We start from the raw sequence: 25821 nt of genomic DNA on the forward strand, positions 1-25821 counted from the left end.
AGAATAGAAGGGTAACGCATCAAATTTGCAGATGACACTAAGTTGGCAGGAACAGCCAATACCCAGGAAACAAGCTGAAGATCCAAAAAGATCTTGACAAATTTGAACATTGGGCCCTATCTAACAAAGTGAAATTCAGTGTAGATAAAAGTAAGGTTTTACGCTTAGGCAAGAAAAAACTGTATAAGTACAGGCTAGGTGAAACTTAGCTTAATGCCAGTAACTATGAGAGGTATCTTGGAGTCCTAGTAGACAATCAAATATGAGCCAATAGTGTGCAGCAGCAGCCAAAAGAGGCAAGAAAGAATCAAGATCACATGAAGCTCTAGTGCCATCATCACAATATCAAAAAGATGTTGAGAGTCTGGAAAGATGCAGAAAAGAACAGGAAAAATGATGAGGAGTCTGGAAGCTAAAACATATGGATAATGGTTACAGGAATTTAGTATGTCTAGTCTACTGAAAAGAAGAACTAGGCAAGACATTATTGCACTGTTCCACAATCTGAAGGGTTGTCAGAAAGATGAGGGCGTCAAACTATTTTCCAAAGCATCAAAAGGCAAGACACAAAATAATGGATGGAAACATTACAACTAAGGAGAAATTTCCTAATGGTGGGGAACAATCAACCAATGGAACAGCTTGTCTTCAGAAGCTGTGTTTACTTTTTCCCTGGTAAAAGGTCTTCATTTGTTCATATACATGACATTTCAAAAGGTAATGGGGAGGGCTGAGACTTATCTGGTCATCCTTAAATCTAAGATCTGTGTTTCAGTCTTGGTGTTGAAAAAACAATCTCATCAGTGGTGGGATTCAATTTTTTTTTACTACCGGTTCTGTGGGCGTGGCTTGGTGGGCATAGCAAGGGAAGGATACTGTAAAATCTCCAGTCAGGGGTGGTATTTGCTAGTTCTCTGAACTACTCAAAATTTCCGCTACCGGTTCTCCAGAACTGGTCAGAACCTGCTGGATACCACCTCTGAATCTCATGCTTTCAGAATCCAAGATTACTAAGGAAAGGGTGGAGGGCACATCCATTAATCTGTAAATTTCTTCCTTACATCCTCTCCAAAGGAACTGGAAGCAGCCAGATAGTAGTGGCCGTGTTGGTGCAGTGGTTAGAATGTAGTATTGCAGGCTAACTCACTGCTCACTCCAGGAGTTCGAATCTGAGCGGCTCAAGGTTGACTCAGCCTTCCTTCCTTCCGAGATCAGTAAACTGAGAACCCAGATTGTTGGGGGCAATAGGCGGACTCTGTAAACCGCTTAGAGAGGGCTGTAAAAGCACTGTGACCATCTGTGTTTCAGATACATGGAAAAGAATCCTAAAAGAATCCTAAAGTATAATCTGCTCTGCACGCAATCCATTTTTGAACCATCTGTTTTACCCATCTCTTTGTGAAAACGATGACTTTTATCTGCTGCAATGAATGCACTTGGCTTCCTCTTCACGATACTTGGCAAGGGCTTGCAACACGTCCTCAAATGAATCTGGAGCACAGGGAGTATTACTTAGGTAATTTACATATCAAGGCATTATCAACTAATAAGTATGTGTGCGTATTGTTTACCACAGAGTGGATAAGCATGCTTGCCTATATCTTTTTTTTTTTTTTTTGAAACAAATTTTATTAATTTTAAAGACAAACAAAGCATCATTAGACATTAAAAACATTAAACCTCTTTCCATTACAAATTCTTACAAGGCAGATAAAACACTGTTTTATACAATATACTTCTAATATATCCCATTTCCACTTAAATCAGATTTCTCATTATTTCTCTTTATTCAATTACATTTCTTCAATATTTATCCATTTTATACTCATCATATTCATATTTCCCTCTGCCTTGTTTACAATTATTCTTCTCACTTTCTCCCAAGGTTTTATTAAATCTCAATCAAACATACACACACAAAACACAAAAACATAAAACTTCTTTTTAAAAAGTAGCTTGGCCCCGGATTACCTCTCTTTGTATGGACTTCAATTAAATTCATGTTCAACTTATATGCCATTACCTATCTTATTTACCCTTCTATATCTTCATTATAACTTCTCCCTGCTTTCCACTCTTCTTAATTCTATTTTATTTATTTCATCTTAATTTAAATCATTATATTTGTATCTTTTGTCCATTCTTTTCCAATTATCCATTTATCTCATTCATATTAGAAAAAAAAGATTTCTCCTGAAATCACTAATCGAAGTATGATGCCTTTCCATCGCTCCCCTAAATTAACATTTAAGGTAACACCTAGTTCCCTATCTAATTCTGCTTAGTACATTCTACTTACTAAAATACTAAATCCATAAAGTAATTAAATATATAATTAAACATTAAATCTCATAACATTCCAATTATCTATTGCAAAAACAAATACCATAATAATAAGTTCATACAAACATCCACACAATAGTCAATTAAACTCTATACTTAAACTAAATATTTTAAACATTCCTTTTAATATTTTATTAAATCTTAAAATCTATCATTTAATGTTTTAATCTTTACTTAAGTCTTATAAAATTCTAATTTTCTATTTCTAATACAAATACTACAATACTATCTTATGTACCTTGCAGAAATATTTTGAAACAAAATTATGCATTACCCAGTATCCCTAAAAAAAGATTTCTTTTTCACATCTTGTTTTATACCTTTGTGGCTTCCCCCCCCCTTCTTCCTTCCTATCTTGTCCCATCTGGTCTTTTTACCCCCCTTCGCTTCCCCTCTCTGTTGTATTTCTCTTTTCTTTTGCTTTCTAACATTGTATTGATTTTGCATCTTATTTTTCTCTTTCTTGGATGTTTTTTAAAGTCTTATGTCCTTTTTCCTTCCTCTCTTTTTCCTTCCTTTCTTAATCAACTTTGTAGACTCGTTAAAGATGGCTTCTTCTTCTTCTTCTTCTTCTTCTTCTTCTTCTTCTTCTTCTTCTTCTTCTTCTTCTTCTTCTTCTTCTTCTTCTTCTTCTTCTTCTTCTTCTTCTTCATCCTCCATTAATTGTTGTGTTTGTTGATAAGTGGCAAGCGCCATTTTTAAAAAGCGAAAAATTTCTCTCACACCGTCTTTACCTTCTTTTTTTATTTTACCATATTCCTCTCTCAGTTCATCAACAGATAAAGCCATTATAAACCTTTTCTTCTTCTTTTTCTCTTCTTCTTCTTCTTAAAACAACCAAGATAATTCAAAGCTTGAAACAATTCCCCAAAATCCCAAAGTCATCAAACAATCCAAACAGAGCACAAAGTTCTTCACACTTTTTCTTCCTGGGGTAATATCAAGTGGCAAGGGAAAAAAAAACCCCAATCTGTATTTTAAAGTCTTATTACAATTAACTTCCAATCTCAAAATCTTCCAGGCATCTCCTCCAACAAAATCTTAATAAAAATTTTCCTTTTGTCCTCTCCCTTCCCACTTATAACAGAAAGCTTTAAATTTTTACCTTCTGTAAAATAGCAGGATTTTCAATATCCATTTGTTAAATCCATGTGGAAGGAGAGTAAACTTTCTCTTTAAACACTTTCACTCGCCGCTTGTAAATCTCTTCTGGAAACAAAGTATCTTTCAAAAAATCAGGATTTTCAGGATATTACTTGTATCTTATAGTCCCAGTTCAGCCAAAAAACTTTCGCTTCAAAACTTTCTCCTTCTTCCTCCAACACAATCTTGTCCAGCTGTCAGCTTCTTTGTGGCGGCCATTGCTGACCGCCGTTCCACCGCCTTGAGAAAAGAGGGTTAAGCCGGGTGGGGAAGGGGTCTGCGAAAACCCCAACCCCCTGTCCGGATCCCTCCTATCTTCGGCTGCCTCTTCGTGGCAGCCTCCAGATCCGTGGATCGGAGGCACCAAAGCGGCTAGCGCGGCAGGGATCGCGCAGGATCGCAAATCCCTGCCGCTTGCGAAGCCGACAAACCGGAAGTCTGAAGCATGCTTGCCTATATCTTATCTGTGTTGGTTTAGAACCAATTTATTTATTGTGATAATTATGGTACATCTAATTCACCCTGAAATATTACAGAATAATTACCTGAGAATATTTATTTGTTTACAGAGTTTAAAGCTGTAGAGAAAGAATGGGAATCTTGTAGCTTTCCCAAAATTGCTGAACTACAGCTCCAGCAGTCCCAACCACTGTGGACAATGTGTTGTGGTTCACCGGCAGTCGGTGCAGATGGCTGTGGAGTCGGACAGTGAGGAAGAAAGGGAGTCTGAAGAGGACTTGGATGAGGGTCCTGCGTCCAATGCAGGGATGAGGCCAGGACCATCTGGGAGTGGGGTGCTGACTCCGGAGCCTCTGGAGTCTGGGAGCAGCGAGGCAGAGGACCCAGGGGAGCCAGTTCCCAGTGCGCATGTGTGCAGAACTGCTAGAAGGCAAGAGCAGCTGAGACAAAAGGGGCGACTTGGGAATAAAGCTGGGAGGTGATTTCCCCTCCCATAAGGGATAAAAGTCAGGCCTCAATGATGAAAACTTTGCAGGAAGCAAAGCAGTTCAATTAGAGTCCGAGTCTTTCTTGAAAGTCTGCGTACTCTGGTCGTTTTTTTCTGAAACTTCAGGTGCGTTCTGTTATAATTACTTTGAAGACTTCTGTTTTTGGCAGCATTCCCCAACACTGACAAACGTGGGCTTATCTTGAGGAACTGTGTATAATGAGTTCTGGCTGGAAATGAAAGTCATTCCCAGCGTTGCATTAAAATAGGTTTTGCTTTTGAAACAAGTTTGTGTTTCAGTATGCTTGATGAAGCCTGGGTCAGAACACAATGTTGGGAGATGGTGGGAGCAGTACATGATCAACAGCTACAGGAAGGTCCCCACTTCTGCAAAAATATAATTGTCCTTTTCATAACAATACAGCTCATCATCTTTTTCAATGATAACATTTTTATTTTGGCAGGCTGCTATTTTTTTTTTTACAGAAGTCATATTTTTATATGACATTATAATGCAAGAAACAACTTAATGTAGAAAGAGTAAATCTGAAGCCACTGTGAAACGAGGAAGTAGTTGGAAAATGATTATCTTTGTTGGGACACCCAGTTCAAGAGAGGAGTTTCTCAACCCATAAGATAATTTTCTTTCAGCATCATGAGAATGCAAATGTGCAGAGATGTGCAATTATGGACAGGAAGATAAAGATCAAGGAAAGTAAAGGGGTGTTATACCAACTTGAATGTAGAGATTCCATTATCATAATCCTGTCCTTTTGGGAAGCATTTTAACCTAAGTATTTAAGTATGCAAACAAGATAGGCTAATTTAATTTCACCATCAAGGAGATTAGAGGCAGGTGGCTGATCAATGCTGCACAAAACAATGCCTGGAATACTGCATCCAGTTTTGGTCAGTACATTACAAAAAGATGTTGAGATTTTGGGGAGAAATGCAGAGAAGAATGACTAACATGATTAAAGGCCTGGAGACAAAAGCATATGAGGAACAGGGTATGGCTAGTCTAGAGAAAAGAAGACTAGGGGTGATATAGAATAGAATAGAATAGAATAGAATAGAATAGAATAGAATAGAATAGAATAGAATAGAATAGAATAGAATTCTTTATTAGCCAAGTGTGTTTGGACACACAAGGAATTTGTCTTGGTGCAAATGCTCTCAGCATACACAAAAGAAAAGATACATTCATCAAGAATCAAGTATCATCAGGTACCACACTTAATAATAGTCATAGGGTACAATAAGTAATCAAATCATACTAGGAAACAGTCAATATGAATTGTAAGGATACAAGCGACAAAGTTACAGTCATACAGTCACAAGTGGGAGGGAATGGGTGATAAGGAGTGATGAGAAGGTTAATAGTAATAGTAGTGCAGACTTTGTAAATAGTTGGACAGTGAGGGAATTATTTGTTTAGCAGAGTGATGACATTTGGGGAAAAAACTGTCCTTGTGTCTAGTTGTTCTGATATGCAATGCTCTATAGGGTCATTTTGAGGGTAGGAGTTGAAACAGTTTATATCTGGGATATGAGGGGTCTGTAAATATTTTCACAGCCCTCTTTTTGACTTGTGCAGGTCCCCGATTAAAGGCGGGTTGGTAGTAATTGTTTTTTCTGCAGTCCTAATTACTCTCTGGAGTCTATGTCTGTCTTGTTGGGTTGCAGAACCAAACCAGACAGTTTGATATGATTGTAGTATTCCAGTTCTTGAGGTCTGCCACAAAGAGGAGGGGGTGAATGTATTTTCCAAAGCACCAGAAGGAAAGACAAGAAACAATGGATGGAAATTAATCAAGGAGAGAGAAGCAACCTGGAATTAAGGAGAAACTTCCAAACAGAGAGAACAATTAACTAGTGGAACAGTTTGCCTTCAGAGGTTGTGGGTGCTTCATCACTGTATGTGCTTGAGCAGTGGGTTGGATTGGAAGACCTCCAAGGTCCCTTCCAGCTCTATTCTAAGTAGATTAAAGAAAGAGAGGCAAGAGAAGGAAGGAAAACAGACTGGAGGCCTGCCAGTTTACCTTGTTTGCTCCCTCTGATCCATTTGCATCCATCTGGCCTTCAATGAGGAACAAGTAAAACAACTTTCACAATCTGTGAGGAGCAAAACAATTATCAGATCAAAAGAAGGAGAACCCAAAGGTGCTTTTTCAAGAGGCAACTGGACTTGGGGTTTTTCTTTGAAGACATTAAGGCATAAGGTCTTTAGTAAGGCCACACCTGGAATACTGAATCCAGTTTTGGTCAGCACATTACAAAAAAACATGTTGAGACTTTGGTATCTAAAACATATGAAGAACGGTTGCAGGGTTTGGGTTTAGCTAGTCTAGAGAAAAGAAGGATTAGGGGTGATATGATAGCAGTATTCCAATATTTGAGAGAATGCCACAAACAGAAGAGGGTCAATTTATTTACCAAAGCACCTGAGGGCAGGACAAGAAACAATGGATGGAAACTAATCAAGGAGAGAAGCAACCTGGAATTAAAAATAAACTTCCTAACAGTGAGGACAAGTATCAGAAGTTTCTAAGCAGAGACTGGACAGCCACCTAATGTAAAAGGGAATAGGGGTCAGACTAGAAGACTTGGGCCCCTTCTAGTTCTATTCTGATTAATATATGTCTATGGAGATTATCAGTCATCCAGGTCATGGTTGTCCCAGAGGTGCTTTTCAAGAGGCAACTGGACTTTCTGGTTTTTCTTTGAAGACATTTCGCTTCTCATCCACGAAGTTCCTTCAGCTCTGACTGGATGGTGGGAAATGGAAGGATTTCTACTCCTTGCAGACAGCTGGTAATTTGCACTCTTTTATTGAGTTGTTAAGGCCACCTGAAGGTTTATCTGTGTTGTCAGGGTCACCTGAGTGGTGCAAATGGGTATGGAGCCTTCTTGGAACCATTGAAAGGTATGTTGTAGACTGGAGATAGATTAGGTCAAATCCCTCCCCCTCTGTTTCAGTTTTGACATAGATGGCCTCTTTGATCAGTCTGTGTCTAGAAGTTGTTATTATTTTTAAAAAATGAAGTTGCAATAAGATGTATTTGTCATACTTGGGTTGTCCCACATTTGTCGTATTTAGGTGGAAAAAAATAAAATCAAAGGCATCTGGGAGCATATGAAATCAGAAATAGCTCCTTCTGTGTTCAACTGGATTATCATCTAGGTCAGCCACTTTAAGATGTGTGAATTTCCCCAATCTGGGAGTCCTCACATCTTAAAGATGTTGAGGTTGAGGAAAATTCATCTAGATGAATGATTACAGGACTATAGTCTAGGCCCCCACTTATGGAAGAATTTTAAAGAGATTCACCCATAAATTGGGGGTGGGATTATCATTGTTACTTGTGCCTAGGTCAGGGAACATACAAATGAAGTCAGTAACCCAAGCCCTTTGAACTATATCCACAAGCACAATGAAAGCTAGGGCAGCTGTTTTGGCAACGGGATCAGGAGATTCCTGTACCTACCTAGCCATTAATGTAATCTGACGCACATAGTAAAGGGCAGGATTCCCATTGTTCTTTCATCAGAGAGGGTTGGCTTAAGAGCGATAGGAGTGGCTTTTTCATTCATCTTTTCGATACTGTACATCTAAATTGGGGGACAGTTTTTCATAGGCATATTATGTAAGAATGTATGTGTGTATATTCTGTGAAGAAGATTAGATATAGATAGATAGATAGATAGATAGATAGATAGATAGATAGATAGATAGATAGATAGATAGATAGATAGATAGAGAGACAGACAGACAGACAGACAGACAGACAGACAGATAGATAGATAGATAGATAGATAGATAGATAGATAGATAGATAGTAGTAACATATGTGTTCCCTTAGTTTTTTCATTAGTTAATAACAAAGTCAATGTAAAATAAAAGTAATTATATAATTGAGTTAAGCTTGCCTCTTTGTGAATATTCCCATAGTTTTCTTGGGTTGCCATTGCCACCTTGTCTCTGTGATTGCATTTTAATTCTCCAATCTTTCCCCACTCCAGTTCTGGGCTTCCCTGATGTCTCTCTATCTACACTGGATATAAAAAGTCTGAGTAGTTTTAATATAACTTTTAATATTACATATAAACTATACAATTCATCTGAAAAACAAACTGAACTGAAATCTTATAGAGGGAAAAATAGCAAAAAAAAAACTAAACAAAGTCACTGCATAAGTGTGCACACCCTTTTATAACTAGGGATGTGGCTATGTTCAGAATTAATCAATCCCATTCACACATTTTACCAGGGGGGTGTAGACTTTTGACATTCATTGTAGGTCTGAGTAAGTGTGCTGAGTTCAAGATGCTGTCCTGTTTTCAGGCATGGAATTTGTTAAATAAGAGTCTCCCTGGTGATCTTTCACTGCGCATAATTCCACTCTCTCCTTGGTACAGGATGATGATTTCTGGGGGGTGGAGAGATAGGAGCAGTGTTATTTGTCATGGTGTATAAAGGTTAATGCTGCTTATCCAAGCAGATGTCTAAATGGAAGCTTCAGATCTTCCTGTAGGTCACCATGTTCCTCCTCCTTGTTTTTCCCCCGGTTTCTACATGGAGAGAACTGCCAGATTGCATGTGGATTCTGTTCCAGGTCTTTGCAAAAGGAATCCTGGGTGTTTTGCGGTGATTTGATGCTGCAACCTCTACTCAGGCTGTAATTAGGGAGGGGTGGAACAAGGGCTGCTCTGGTGTTTCTCTCGGTGGTAGGAGAATGGCATGTAGTCTCCATGAGCTGTGGAACCACATTCATGTACCATACAGTCCCAGGTGTATTACAACATCCTCCGAATAAGACGTTCCAGTTATTAGTTCTGCAAGCTCACAAGAGAACTTTTGCTGCCTCTCAGGAACATCATGAATAAGCACTTAGGTATTCAATTGTTTATTTTTGCTATTTAAATTTGAATTTAAAGTTTGAGAATAGCACAAACCATAACTCTTTGCCCTCTTGCTTCGTCAGCTTCAGACCATGGGAAACTGTACTTTGGTTTTATATTCAGAGATATAGCAGTCTGAAATGGGTTGTGAGAATAATCTTGGAAGACAGAAGAGCTTCAGCAGGGCTATTTCAGTCCACAGAAGGAACAGAGGAGGAAAGCATCTCAGAAGGGACACGCCCTAATTATTGAAAAGTGAAGACAAGGGAGGGGAAAAGTACTTTCAGATTTGCAAAATTCTGCCACTGTAACCTTAGAATAAAGATAGTGTTAGTACTCAGGGTTTTGGTTTCTGCCTGGACTACCTTGATACGACTTATCAATGGATTTTGTAAAGGGCAGAAGGAATAACCTTGCAGAACAGGAAGAAGAGCCAAAACCAAGACAATAGTCAGATTAAAAAAATCTGAATCTGGGGCAGAAATGTAATTTGGGAAAACAGACACGACTCTCCCTAGTTGTCAAGAAGACAAAGGACGGGAAAGGGGAATTGCATTCATGCTTGCAAGATTCTGCTATTCTAATCCTATAATAAAACAATAATAGTTTACATGTCTTTGGTTTTCAGATTTGGTCTACTTTCAAGGGCTGTCAGGTCTTGAGCAGTTGCTCAAGGATTCCACCATCAGAAAACTGTTAGTTATTACTCATGATATGGTTTCTGTTTCATAACCTTAAGACAGGATTACTGAAACCCAAGAGAGAACATACTTGACCTCAAAGCTGAGCTTTCTACATTATCATTGAGACTATCTACCTAAGACTGCTCTACTTCTCTGTTGTTCTCCTTTTCCTTTCATTTAGTTATTTATGCCGTATATTATTAGGTTTGCAGATCTCTAATTTATTGTTCATAGATACTCATAGATGCAACCATGGAAGTTGGCTTGAGTATCTGCAGAATTTGCTCCAAATTAAGTCAGTACATAGTGTATTTTGTTCACAATAAAGAACAATTTTCATCTCCAGCTTCTACCAAGCATTTGCTTTTCACCACCATTTTTGAAAAAGTTGGTTTTCTCTGTGAATGTATTGGAACCTACTGACATTCCATAAAGCTATTCTAGCCCAAAATACTATCCAGCATGTTATCTAAAGAAAATACATCACTATAATAAACTTGCCTTGAGTCCAATAATATCAATAGTATAACTGTGGTTTTCTGAAACATCATTTCAGAAAAAAATAGTTGGGTTATTTTAAGGATGAAAGTATACTACTAGGATTAGGAATTAAAGACATAGAAAGAGAGAAAGTACAGAGAGAAAGAATTGTACTTCTTTTCCAATTGTATTAAATTGGTTCCAAACAACATCTGAATATATCTGTAGAAGTCACAATTATTCAATGCTTGAATTTTGGTTGGGTGAATTTTTATCGGTTTTTCATACTAATGTAATTTCAATAGTTTAATTCAGATAAACCTATAAATTTTTGTTTGGTGGTCATTAAATTGTTGGTTGACAGTCAGTTTCATGTAATGGTTATGGTGCTAGACCAGAGACTGGGAAACGATTAATTCCAGGCATAAAAAAGGGCTGAGTGAATTGGGGCCACTCCTTTACTCTCAGCCCAACCCACCTCATGGGTGAGTTGTTGTGAGACAGGAAGCAGAGGCATTATGTATTCCTCTTTGAGATGAACAAATAAAGTAAGATCAACCTAAAAAGAAAAAGAAATGGTTCTGCATCCAGCAAGATTAATGTATGTTGTTGGACTTCAATGTACTTGTTCCAGCGTATTTCCCAATTTGAACTCTCTGTATTTGAATATGTACTCTACTGCTTTTAAAAAAGGAACTTATTTTGAAGGAAATCTGTTGAATTAAATCTAGGGATTTTTCCTGCCATGTTAAACAATAGGTCTTCACAATTCCTCAGGTTTAAAGTTTAATAAGAATCAATTCTGTGGATCACACACATTGGCCCCGTGGACCACTAAAGTTATAATAGAAGCCTGTAGTTTGTTAATCAGAGCCATCTTTCTTGCTATGTTTATACACAACCATGTATTTATGATCAATCATTCTTATAATTGCATTAGCCGAAAAAGTCCCCCTGGCATCCCCAAGAAATACTGGTGCTACTGTGTTATCATTATTCCAGGAAGTACTGAAAACAGTGTCCATGCTGCGCCAGCGCCATTTTTGTTTTGAAGCAAATAAGCTCAATGCCCTGGACACTTCATGCACTTTCATTTGCAGAATCTGAATAAAAGATCAGGTGAATGACAGCTGGGAAAGATTTGGAAAGAGAAGCATGGAGAAATGTGCAACATTGGGACCCTTCCTTCTCCCACAATTCTCACTTGCCTGCATGTATACATGGAGGTAAAAGAGGCTAAGAGTCAGTTTGGTGTAGTGGCATCAGGCTAGAAACTGGGAGATTGAATTCTAGCCCTGCTTTAGGCACAAAGCCAGCTGGGTCACCTTTGGCCAGTCACCCTCTCTCAGCCTTAAGAAAGAGGCAAGAGCAAACTACTTCTGAAAAACCTTCTCAAGAAAAATGAAAGGAATAGTCCAAGCAATCTCCATGAACTGAACATGGTTGAATGGAAGGGAAAAAAGAAAAGAGAGACTAAAGAAAGCTGCTTGGAATTTTGTAAATCTCTGTTGGGTAATCCCACCTTAAGTGATTGTTTTATTGCTGCATTTATATCTGGGTTTTTGTTCAAGGCAATTCTCTCGATTTGATTCTCATCATTAGCCATGTGACATGGGTTAAGCCATGTGAGAGTGAGTGGCCAAATGACACTCTGTGAGCTCCTTCGTTGAGAATGGTCCTCTTGGTTTGAGCTCAACAACTTAATCACTATTTGCACAGGCTCTCTAATTCTTTTTTCCTCTCACATTGTTGCATACACAGCTAGACTCTGCACACCTAATGAACACTTGCATTATGCCCCAACTAAATGCAAATCCCCAGTTGGATGATTCAGCATAGAAAAGTTATTTCACTGATGTCTAAAAAAGTGGATATCAAAAAGTATTCAAACATATTCAAAGGAACTGCTTAAATCATCTCTGACTATGTCAAAGTAGAGAATAAATTCAAACATATTACTTGAGTAAGTTTCCTAAATATCTTTATATCATGCACAAAAACCCCACAAACCCCCCCAGAGGAATTAAAATACAGCGAACACTGAATAACGCCCATCTCTAAACCTGTCAAAATTATTCTTGGAATCCAGTGACAGTTCCAATTTAATTCAATTTATTGAAAAACGAGACAGGGCATCAAACTCACGTATTACTAAAATGAGATTAAGAATAGTTATTTCTGGCTTTTATATAACATATCTGCACATATGTTTCAAATTCTGCTTCTCTTCCTGCCATATCTTTCATATTTTCAGCATTTCTAACAGTTCAACCAAGACATTCTAAAGGAAATCAAATGAAGAGAAAATACACAATTAGACACATTTGTAATTTAAGGACTAAACAAAATAACTCAATCCAAAATGACTGTAACATTTTGAAAATCCAAAGTGAGTCAAGCTTCATGTCAGAAGCCTTCAAAAAATATAACTGCAAAAGATTTATGTAATCTGAAAAAAAACCAGAAATTTTAAATCTGGAGTGTTTTAAACTTTTTAGCTTTTAAAATTACTAATTGTTTATATCCCCATTCTTCTTATGCTTGGTCTATGACTGTAATAATGGGGTTTGATCTGATTGTGTTAACTGTCTTCTCAACATCCCCCCCCCAAATACCTGCTAAACTCTGTAATTTTGAGTTGTCAATTAGTCAATATTTAATATTAAAATACTGATTATAAACCTACCTAATGTAGGTGATTATCAGGCAGAGCCTGAAGGTGGGGTTAAACACCTCATCTGTTTGGAATCTTTATGCAGTTATGAGAGGCCTTAAGTGCAGCCTCCTCCCCTGTGAATTTGATTGACTCTTATCTACTGCCAATTTGCGCTGACCATTAGTAGATCAGATTCTTGTGTATAGGTAGCATATAATAAACTTTTACTGTATTGAAGCCAATTCCTGCTCCTGGTTACTTGTGCCTGATACCATAAGTGCACAACAGTTGAAAGAACAAATGATAGTCTATTAAAGAAAAAGACTGTTAATCAAGTGGCAAGGTTTATACGAGGAACACAAAATACCTTGTTTGGGATGGAAGGAGCTACAATATTGAGTGCATTGAAACTTAGTGATAAGACTCTATTTGAAAAAAAAATGAAGGTACATTTATCTAGATGATGGGTTTATAATGGTACAAACCTCACCCTGGTTGCAAAGAACAATGACATTAGCCTAATTAAAAGTAGGATATAAATGTCTGGTAGGAAAAAAAAAAACCTTAAAAATATACATCTAAATAGGAGACAATACCCCAATATACTTTTCCTACCAATCAATTGAAAAACTTTCAACCCTCCCATAATTTCTAAATTTAATTTCTCAAAGAAGAAGAGGTATGGAGTTAGGTAACATACTGTATTAATTATGGCAGATTCATATTAAAAGAAATAAATCAAATTTGTTAGTTGTTGACAAGAAAGCTGGAAAAATGCACTTTTGAAATATTCTTTTCAAATATCTGTGTTTACATTTCTATCTTTTATATTTAGGAGTAAAATCAATCAGAGATGCTGACACTTCGTTTATGACCAATTATTTTTCATACTGGAGCATCAAGAAAATATGGGGCAGGTCATCTGTTAGAGGATATATATGTGCAACCACAGCTAAATGGAGTCAATATTCATATAATGTGTTTATTAGAAACAACGCCATTATTAACTTAGATGTTCAAACTGTTGTCATTTCCGATACAGAAATGACAAATTGATCTGCCTTAGGCATTATACTCATTTCTTTTCATATTCTTAAATTTTAATTTTGTTTTTATATTTTTCATGTTTTCTATTTCAAAGTGTCATTACATATACTCAAAGCAACTTCACATCACTTCATTCATATCACAAGACAGAGGTATCAGTGCTCTTGATAGAGACCCAATTTTTGTAGAGTTGGAAAAACATTAGGAAGAAAAGTTCACCCACAGAAAATAGCCATCCCAGTAATGTATGTCAAGATATCTTTTTTCAATGCAGAGAAGCTTGTTTTACCTTGTACAACCAGGAGTAAGAATCAAAACAACCCCAAGTATTATTGAATTGCTACTTCCAGAATCCATGGGAAGTATGGTCAACGGTAAGGAATGTTGAGAGTTGCAGTAGCAATATTCCAGTAGAAGAGGTTCATAAAACTCAGGGATGAACTGCTGGGTTCTTAGAGCTCTCTGATTTGGTTGTCTTCAGTGGTGGGATTCAAATAATTTAACAACCGGTTCTCTGCTCTAATGATTTCTTCCAATAACCAGTTCACCAAACTGCTCAGAAAGTTAACAACCAGTTCTCCCAAAGTGGTGCGAACTGGCTGAATGCTACCACTGGTTGTCTTCTTATAGATGTTTAATATGATGATACTTCCTAGCCTGGTAATGAAACATCTGCAAATACTAAGAACCCAACCATATCTGGAGGGCCTCTGTCAGCCTACAGCAAAGTGCAACCAATCACTTCAGATCACTATCACTGAATCTCAAAACTATGTACCAGTATTTCTGAATGTCATGTCAACTATATACACTGGGAGTTGTAATCTATTGAGATGGCACAAAAATAACAAAGGCACAAAACTAGGTAAAGTCCCTTTAATACCTCCAACTTGGCCCCCAATGTCCAGTTATCATTGGCTGGACGAAAAACTCTGCCAAGAACAGTTTTTAAAGGGAAGAAATTCAGTCCGAACCCAAAGTACATATAAATTATAAATAAAAACCAACACAAACCATGCTGCAGCAATTAACGAGACAGGGCAGGATAAGAAATTGCAGACTTCAAGAGATAATGAAACACACACAGTTGGGAGAACACCAGAACCCAGATAAGACTTGACAAACAAAGATAATGCATGCTTTGCTTCCAGCAAGGTGCTGTGTGCAAACACCCTTTTTAAATCCTGTTTTCCCAGCTGCAGCTAATGGAGGAAATCAGGGCCCTTTTCTCCCTGTAACCCACGTAATTCACATTGCTCCCTTCTCCATTTCTCCCTGCGTGCCCTAGGATGAAGAGGGGGTGGGCCTGGGTCTTCCTCTGAATGCCCAGCCGGACTGTGCCCTTCCCCAGTTTCCTCCACAGCCACCGGAGCCACACTCCCACTCCCTGTCAGCCGCTCGACCTTCCACTCGGAATCAGATTCCAACAGGGGCATGACATCTATGTTTAAAAGACCCAGCTTGGGAAAAGCTAGTACAGGCTATATGTTTTGTACTATTAGTTCAGTCATGTCTTTTTCTAATTTTTGATATTGCATCACCATGGGAGTATCAGCTGAATATCTCCCAACATATTAGGATAAAAATAGAGATGCGGTTATACAATGCAAGTACACAAGGCAGCATGGAAAAGACCTTTTAAACTCCTCAATCTAACATATATTTTATTTCTTAAACTCTAGAGAGACAATAAATGCAGGGCTTAAACAACATTTGGCACCATATGGGCAATCTTTCCAGATTCAGAAACCGAAGTTGAGATATATGTCTAAATGATGAATGGAATTGTCTCATAATTTGCTAATGGATGGACTGTATATAATGCAGGCACAGACAAGACCATAAATTTTCCTACCACTTGTATAGCAGCTTCGAAAAATGATTGTTCTTATCTACTCATGTCTACTTCTTATCATATTTACTCATAAAAATGAGACCTGAACCATACAATTTTTCAAACTGAGAGATGAATTAGAGAAAGACTTTTTATAATGAGTTTTGGATATCTGAAAACATTTATTTTTAACTGAAGTTATCACTCCTAGCCAATTATTAAAATACAATTGGAAAAAATAATACATACTTTGTCATTTAATTATAAAATAATCTGAACTATTTTGTTTGTTTCTTGTGAACTGGATTAAGAGCTCATTGGTCATTAGGAGGATTTTAAACTCTTGACTTTACACATTTTTCTGAAGCTTGTCAATATCTACATGATGCAATAACTCTACATTAATAATCCTATTCTGGGATAGTCCAAATTCAAAGGCAAATGTTTAATTAAAAGATTATTTTACTTTCCAAACAATTGAGCAAATCTCTGTTCACTTTATGAGGAACCAAGTCTCACTTCACTGTTTTGTTTGAAATTCTCTTTTCACAGATTATAGATTGACTATGTGCCAACTTGACTGCCGTAAGTTTGGAGTAGTAGTTAAGGCATCTGGTTGGAAACTGGGAGATTGTGAGTTCCAATCCCATTTTACAGGTGGATGACTTTGAGCCAATCATACCTCTCTCAGCCCTAGGAAGGAGGCAAGGGCAAACCACTCCAAAAATCTTGCCAAGAAAATTGCGTGGACTTGTCCAGGCAATCACCAGGAGTCGACACTGACTCAAATGCACGCACAAATATGCCATCAAGTTGTTATTTTATTGACTCTTAGCAACCACACTGATAGATTTTTTCCATGACAATCTATTCCTAACCTGTTTTTACAGGTCTTCCAATGGCACACCCAGTAAGAGTTTGAAAATAATATTCCTTGCATCCACTATCTAACTGGATGATGATTGAAAAGATCTATTTAGTTTTTTTAGATACATACAGTATCTGCAAAATTATATTCAACTAAATGATGTGCAAAACTTTTTTGCACTTGCCTTATTTGGACATCATTATCATATTCCAAAAGGACTGAGACCCTTATAACAGGGAATTCAAAACTGTCCACAACATATGGAAAAGCATCACAATTGTGAATGAGCTGGCACTTATTTTATTTATTTACTTATCAAATCTGTATGGCCACCCAACTCACAAAAATTGATTCTGGGCTGTATATAACTTTAATTTAAAAAAATCAATAAATATATAAAACATACTGAAAACTATTTAAAAGTTTGTTCACTGCAGTTCTTCCCCTAACTACAGTTAATTATAGCTCTCCTCCACATAGGTATGCAGTGAAATTAAAACTTGGGGTATTTAGAACTTATTTAATGCTGGCCACTGATAGCAAATAAGGTCACATGAGAATTGCAATGATTTGGCAGTTTTCTCGGCCTGGTTAGTCCTTGAAAAAAAGACCAACAGAAAATTCTGAGAGATGTAGAACTATAATGAAAGAAAGTAATGGCAAACTGATTATATTTTTTTGCCAAAGATTCCAAACGTGAGCATTTCTTTATAGCTATCGGGAGCTGAGCTCTAATTTAGGCTGTCTTTATCTTTCTTTTTTTAATTCCTAAATTGAAAAATGGAGCCTGTAAACATTTCATACATAACAATACCCATGTGCCTTCACCTACTGGTCATGTGCTATACATTCTGGGAGTTGTAAATCATTTGAGTAAACTGTAATTGCAAAATTTTAATTTGATATGGAATTTTTGCTTAAAAAATTCCTGGGTGAACTGCATATCAGTTGAAGATGTTCTGGTTCTTTCTTACCAATAAAATAGACCTGAAGCACAGTGGAACCCCTCCTGACCTAAGGCTAAAGCAAAAGTTTGAAGGGAGGCCTCAAACTTGCTCTTTGCTCAATGGATGACCACCAACAAGAAACAGACAAGGAGAAAAACCAATGTCTCTTAGACATGACTTTCAAAATGTCAGGCCATTTGGAGACTTTTGCTCACCCTGGGGAGCAAAGCCACAACATAATGCTCTTCTGAACACAGAGAGTCTCACAATCAGCCCCTGGCATGTCCACGAGTAGAGAAAAATGTGCCTAGAAAATCTGAGTCCCCGAGTAAACAGTACTAGAATGGTTGAATTAATGAATGTACTCCTTAGTGTAAGGCAGCTTCTGTATTCTTGTGCTTAAATCAAAACTGAGCAAACTTGTGATTGTCATAATACCAGGGGGAGATTTTTGCAGGTAGTGCAGTAGCAACAGGTATGTAATTAGAACACCATATGTCAGATAAATGGGCATGACTACATTTTCTGAGAATGAGGATGATGTTACTGATGATTGAAGGTATTTGTTGTGAAAGATGGTTCCCACAAAGGGGGAGTTGGGGTGATGGACTATAATGAAATGGCAGTTTCTTAGGAAGGAGGAAACACACTCTGGGAAGGGGAATGAGACAATGGGCAGCACAGCACAGAGCTGGATAGGAGACAGAGGAAGAATGCAAAGATAGCCATTCCCTAGAATCTCCCAGGGTATATCCCATTAGGCTGGGAGAGATAAGGGTTTAGCCTAGCAAGATTCTGTCTGTTGGATGTAAGGAAATAAAGAACTGAACTCTGACTGAGTTGCTCCGTATTGTTCTTGGGCTTAGACTGAGAGTAATTGAGTTTGCAATCTTTCCAATTGCTTATCTATATTATTCCTGTTTTTAATTATTTGGCAATTAATTATCTGGTGCTGAAACAATGGTGGCATAATTTAATATGATGTTTGTGGGGAGGGGGGCAAGGAACGTATTTATGTGACTGACAATAATGAATACAAGTTCTTTGTACTCTAAAATTCCACCTCCAGAGCTGGAAAAATATGACCAGGAACATTGGAAGATCATCTGGAATCCTTAGTTACATCCATGCTTTTATTCTCATAGGGGAATTTAGGATAATATCTGACATTAATTTTGCAGTTGATAGATATACACTGTTTCCTTTAATCCTACCTTAGAATTAGGCTGCTTTAGAAACTGCTTTTTGTGTTTCTTAAAGAGCAGCATCAGAACTTTCCACATTTGATATATCTGTGCTTAGGGTGCAATTAATCTCTGAAATAATAAATATAAAGTTATCTCACTTCTGGTTAAGCATAATTATTGTTACCAATTGTGAAGTGTATTGGAAACATGGCTGTTCCTTGTACAATGTACTTGACTGAAATGAAAAGTGAATTCCTGATTTGGACATTTATTTGTTTTTATTTATTAGATTTTTTTTTTTTGTGCTACCCATCTCATCTAAATGTGGCATGATGGTGTTATGCAGAAATTATTGAAATATTGCTAGATTATTTGAGATGGCTCTCAACCAAATACATTTTTATATGCCTCAAAAACTGGTGGAGATGGAATTTCAAAGTTGTGAGAGGATCTTTTCAATTGCTGGTAGAGATTGCAGAGTGATGGCACCAATTTTCTGTAGCTTTTGAATCTTCTGGAATATGCTGGTAGCTTAAAAGCAACAGCACTGGTAAAAGAAAATTCCTCTAGTACAGCATTCAGCATTCCAATGGTTGTTATCATGCCTCTGGAAAATTCACACACACACACACACACACACACACATCCAGGATGAAGATAATGATCTCCTGTTGCTCACTAGATCAGGGGTCCCCAACCACCGGTCCCCGGACCGGTACCGGTCCGTGGATCATTTTTTACCAGGCCGCAAAGCTTGGGTGCTGCGAGGGGGAGAGAGGGAGAAAAGAGCGCTATGGTATGCCCAGCGCTAGTCTCCCTTTTCCTCTCCTTCTCCTTCTCCCCCGTCAACCACGCACACGCACGCGCGCAGATAAAGCTGTTGCTGTTGCTGCTGCACCACGACCCGGAGGAACAGATTGAGCACAGAGCGCAAAGAAGCAGCAGCAGCGGTGGCGGCAGCAGCGCCTCCGACTTTCCCGGGGAAGGTCATTCCCTGACCAGTCCCGCTTCCCGGCCCACGCTTGCACCCCTCGCCCCCCCCCCCGCCGCAGGCGGAGGTGGGAAGCTGCGAGGAATTCGGGCGTGCTTTCTAGCCAGCTGTGCCAAGTCTTTTTTTTTTTTTGCCCGAGGCTGGAAAGAAGAAGGGCAACAGGTCACTGAGGAAGGTGAGAGAGACTGAGAAGGGAGAGAGAAGCCCGGCTAAAGCAGCTCCGCGCTGCTTTAGGGACTAGTAGTAGAAGGTACTGGTCCGTGGAAGAATAAATAATCGTAAAACTGGTCCCTGGTTCAAAAAAGGTTGGGGGCCACTGCACTAGATCATCAAACAAGTGGAGACAGAATGCTTCAGACAATGGAAGTACTTAATCAAGAAAGCCATTTCTCACAGTTTGTCAAATAAAGTTATATGCTAAATGCATCACCTCTTTGAGTTGTTAATTTAAGAGATACATTCTGAAGGGAAGGAATCCAATCTAAGCCTACTGACAATTAATTTCAGCTACATCACTCTGTGGTTTTTTTTTCTCACAAAATATTCCTCCAGAAAGGCTTTGAGCTTCATACCCCAATCATTTTCTTCTGATTGCAGCCTTCAACATATTGTGGGGAGAGGGGGACTGAATTGGGATTATGAGATTTATTGGCATTTTTCCCCCTTAAAATATTTTATATGAATTGTGTAAAGGCAGAATTTTTTAAGGAGGGAGAGAAAAGATAGTAATTTGCTTGAAATACCCCTTCAATCAAGATTTCAATATTTCAATCAACCAACATTTCAAGGCCAAGAAAGATTTGCTTGACGTTCCAAAATATGAAATATGACATAATTTTACACCAAAGTGCTTCTTCACTCATTTTTAACTGATGAACTGTATTTTTGAGATGCACCATGTAGAGGTCGGATATCCTAAGCAAAGTTAAACATTTGATTTAAATTGAATTGACATTCTCTGGCTGGAGACAGAACATAATGGTTTGATCGTTTTTCTGCCAAGACTGAATGAAGACTGTTTGAAAGAGCCTGTCTCCAACTTTAACGTCTTTGTTCTTCGAGCTCAAAATAATACTTGATAGACAGTCTTAGGATATAAATTCTGGATTTTGTAGTTAAACAGTGGCTTAATCTGCTAAGAAGGCCAAGATCAGAAATCAGTTCTCACAAATTTTGAAGACCTGCTGAAAGGCAACTTGCGTTCATTCGGCTCAAATTGTATGATTCATTTTGTATTTCAGTTACTATCTTTGTTACCATCTATCATCTGTCTATCTCTATCCATTCCCTCATATCTCTAGATAGATAGATAGATAGATAGATAGATAGATAGATAGATAGATAGATAGATAGATAGATAGATAGATAGATAGATGATAGATAGATAGAGATAGAGATAGAGATAGAGATAGAGAGATAGAGATACAGATAAAGAGATAGAGAGATAGAGAGATAGAGAGATAGAGAGATAGAGATAGAGATAGAGAGATAGAGATAAAGAGATAGAGAGATAGAGAGATAGAGATAGAGAGATAGAGATAGAGATAGAGATAGAGATACAGATACAGATAGAGATACAGATACAGATACAGATAAAGAGATAAAGAGATAGAGATATAGAGATAGAGAGATAGAGATAGAGATAGAGATAGAGATAGAGTTAGAGATCATCTCTAGTTCAAGGGCACAACTCCAAGAAATGTTCTGGGCAGTTTATACTACTTTAAAGAATGCAGAGTTTAAAGAAGCATGACTATCTGCATAACTAACATTTTTTTTTTAAATGTCACGGACTCCATAGACACCCTTACTCCAGGCCAAGGAGGAACAGGGCTGTGTGCATCTCTGCTGGTATGCTGTTCAAGTGGTAGACGCCCCAATATTTTAAAATGGAATTAAAGGTATAAAACGCACACAACATCTGCCTTATCCAATTCATCTTGTGCTTACCAGTGAGATGAAACATGCTTATCTTGATCCATTAATCTGGTTTCATGACTGATTTGATTTCAGTCCTAAGTTATCAACATGAAAATTAGTTATATACAAAGCTCTTTTTAGAAAGTGGAGATGAGGGGTAGATTAAAAAAAAAAAGGGAATTAGCAATATTTAGTTGAACTTAAGTTACAGCTGAGTTTGGTTTTGGTTTTAATACAAACTACATTCAGTCACCTAGAGTCACTTTGTGATTAAAGTGATGTACAAATAAATAAATTAACAGATAAATAAGCCAACTTATTCTAGATTCGACTTTTTGGAAATCTTGGAATGTGATCTCTATGGGAGGAATATTTCCACTCAATCGAGAAATTTACTACAAGTAGTCCTTATTTAGCAACCACACTTAGGACTGTCAACTCAGTAAAGAAAAGCAGTTGCTAAGTGAAACCTTGACTGTGCTTACAATTTTACATATCTTGCCTCCCTTTTCAGTCTGCATCCATTCACCCTTTCATAACCAGAGACATTGGCACTAATATCCTCCATATATGTACAGGGAATTTGTATTCTACTCATAACCTCACTTACATATTTGCGTAACTCAGTTCTTATGGTTTTATTGTTCTGGGAGAAGAGAAAATGAAAAGAAACTACGCCCACAATTATCACCTTTAGATCTCGTGCCTACTTTGGTTAACAACTGGGTCCCAAATTGCTTCTGTATAAAGAAGGGAAAAATGCTTCTGTCTGTTGAACTATATAATTTATTATCTTTGTAAATTGTCCACAACAGTTCAAAGGGTTTATTGGGAGGACAGAAGAGCTGGGGAGTGGCCAGGCTGGTGAACATCTCTGCCTTTGGTTTTCTATGGCATTTCTGCTGTAACCTGGTTGACACTGAACAAGGAGGGCTCAGTGCAAGGAGAAGTAAACATTTGCTATAAGTTACTCCCTCCCTATGGGGACTCGGTGACCTTTATATTTTAGGTTTTATTGAGTCAGATGATTTTCTGGTTATTTCTAAATTCCTTTCATACAAAAGGCATGAAGAACACAAGGGTGGACGCCCTCTCTTTGACCCAGCAAAACAACCTGTTAGGGAAGCAGAGCAAGCAATAGAAGCTGAGGTATTGATTTCTCAAATTAATTTGTTTCATTTGCATCAGCTGAACAAGCTAGGATGGAGGTGTATTTCATTGCCCCCTTTATTCATTTATTTCTTCCCCCATGTGGTGTAGTGGTTAAGGCCCCAGGCTAGAAACCAGGATACTGTGAGTTCTAGTCCTGTTTAAGAAGAAAGCCAATTGACCGAACTTGGGCCAGTTACATCTTCTCAGTGTTAAGAGTCAGTGGCAATTCACTTCTCAAATCTTACCAAGACAACTGCAGGGACTTGACCAGGCAGTTGTCAAGAGTCAACACTGACCTGAAGATACACACAAACATTCCTATGTTCATGTGCTCTCCTTCAATTCTCAGGGAATGTAAGAGATATTAGGAAATAATGGGTTCAAGATTCCCCCAGCATGTCAACAAGGAACCTTTTTTCCATGTTCTTCAATATTAGTAAAACACTGGCGACAATGGACCTTTCTGCAGCCTTTTGGAAATATTTAAATGACATGTTCCTCTTTACAGTCCTAGCTAGACAACAAAACCTAACCACTTGTGGTCCCTACTGGTTAGCACCTGATTGGAAAACCACCAAGAAGTATCTAGGCTACAAGCTAAGTTGGGAAATTGAAAAGAACAACAAAAACAATGACTTTCATAGTGTTATCAGGAACACCACATGTACATTTTATGGGGAGAGGATTTTGATCTTCAGCAATGTGAGTGTCTACTTGCATCCTGACAAAGGATAATGCTCACAATATGATTCTAAGCTATTTGCAATATATATTATGTGGCACATTTGTTTGCCAGCAATAAAACTTTAGATTGGAGCATCAGATAAGAAGCCACATGAATGTTATGAAAGCTTTCAAAGAAATTGCAATGGTTTTTATGGTGGTTTCTCAACATCACTTTCATGACAAATTAATGATATAAGGAAGATTTAGACACCAATTATGACTCGATATTCAAGAATAAGGAATAATAAATATTGTCAGTTCTGTGGCATATTTCTAAGGTGATTTTGAACAGTGCTAGGTTCTGAAAGTTTCCAAAAAAGTTGACAGGAACCTGGAAGGTTATTTTTGTAAGATCCAACATTTTATCAAATGGCTTGCCTACCAAATTCCTGCATTTCAGAGCCATCACAGTTCCTGCTGCATCTTCCATTCTCATTAGAATTATGTAATAGCATGAGGCAGATAATTATGAATGCTGCTCTATTTCTGGAGGTATATCTTAAAAATATAGTGCTGAGGTAAGATGGAATGTTAACAATCTTTCAAATACTGACAGCTATGAAAATGGTGAAGATTATTATGGAGAGCTGGAAGAACATTTGGACATCCTTTAAAAAATTAACTCCACAATCCTGGATTTCTACTAAAATGTTCAAGAGGTATTTTGCTAATCAAATTGGCATAAACAAGCAAATACACCCTACCTCACCCCATCCCACCAAAAGCATGGTCTGGAAGACTCATGGAAAGTGCTTTGAATGCTGTCCTATATTGCCTCTCTACTGTATGTTTGAAAATCTCATAAGATATTTTGTTGGTACAGGCATGTGCCCAGAATGACCTGGAAAAGCATTAAGGAAGTACTTAATTTTGTCAATGTGCTTGGTGCAGCATTCTTTTAAACGCTTTGCATTATTATAAGGTGGCATTCATCTATCAACTGGGGAGCCCATATACTCTGGGTTACAGCGACTTTTGCCATTTCTGAAATTTTAATCTATTTTAAAGATTCGCCAATGCTGAAGGTTCTCTCTTTACCTTATGAAACAAGGAATTGTGCATTGCAAAAACATGTGGTTCTTTTCATCTGTCTGAACCAACCATCTGTCCACCACTTGCATCAGATGAAGCAAGCAATAAAAACAGCCTAAACAATGTTGAATTGCCCCTTGGAAATAGGGACATGAACTTAACTGGGGTAACATGACCTTATTGCTTTGAGTTTCTCTGGCAATAAAGAAATTACAATGTTGTGTTTGGATATGGAGAACAAAGACGTCCAATTTATAGATCCATGCTATAAAATGATTCTACACTGAAATTTCTTACTCAGTGCAGATGGCAAAAAGATCCTAAGCATCTAAGAACAAATCAGAACACAGATGCTCAGGACTAGAAATCTACTTGCCCTTTTGTATCAGGATATAAAACTTTTATTTGCCATGGCAAATAATATAAATAAATTGCAAATAAATAAATGGCAAACTATGGTTTTGATGACCAGTCTGGCTTTAAATGGTGAAGTCTGTCAGAGATGGCTGATAGAAGTCAATTGTGGTTGACTTATGATCACAGTTGAGCCCAAAATTTCTGTTGCTAAGTGAGACAGTTGTTAGGTAAGCTTTGCCCCATTTTACAACTCTTCTTGTCACAGTTGTGAATCACTGCAGTTGTTAAGTTAGTAACCCAATTGTTAAGTGAATCTGGCTTCCCCACTGACTTTGCTTAGTCAGGAGGTCCAAAAAGGTGATCATATGACCCTAGGATACCACAACTGTCATAAATATGAACCAGTTGCAAGCAGCTGAACTTTGATCACATGACCATGGAGATGTTGCAATGATCATAAGTGTGAAGAACAGTCATAAGTCACTTTTTTCAGGGACATTGTAACTTTAAACAGTAACTTAATGAATGGCTTTAATTTGAGGATTGTCTATATAATATTATTCAGTATCATGATATTGCTAAACATTCAGTGGCTACACAATCTTTA

General features: G+C 37.7%; 1 long non-coding RNA gene across 11 annotated transcripts in view; it reads right to left on the reverse strand.

The window, feature by feature from the left end:
* The window catches only part of LOC148132397 (uncharacterized), a 105047-nt gene that overhangs the window by 66111 nt on the left and 13115 nt on the right, over positions 1-25821 (reverse strand). For 2 of the 11 annotated variants that reach the window (XR_015747943.1, XR_015747945.1), the window contains exon 3: positions 6475-6547. The exons of 2 other annotated variants lie outside the window; for them this stretch is intronic. This is a non-coding gene — a long non-coding RNA (uncharacterized LOC148132397). Of the gene's footprint in view, positions 1-3933; positions 4820-5595; positions 6168-6474; positions 6548-8591; positions 8863-10975; positions 11057-12830; positions 12947-25821 lie in introns of those variants that run through there. 7 more of the 11 variants (XR_015747952.1, XR_015747950.1, XR_015747948.1 and 4 more) reach the window with 6 other exon arrangements.

Source organism: Notechis scutatus, chromosome 2 (assembly GCF_049901735.1).
Source record: "Notechis scutatus isolate UNSWTSFEM ecotype Mainland chromosome 2, rNotScu1.2, whole genome shotgun sequence".
Taxonomy (NCBI): domain Eukaryota; kingdom Metazoa; phylum Chordata; class Lepidosauria; order Squamata; family Elapidae; genus Notechis; species Notechis scutatus.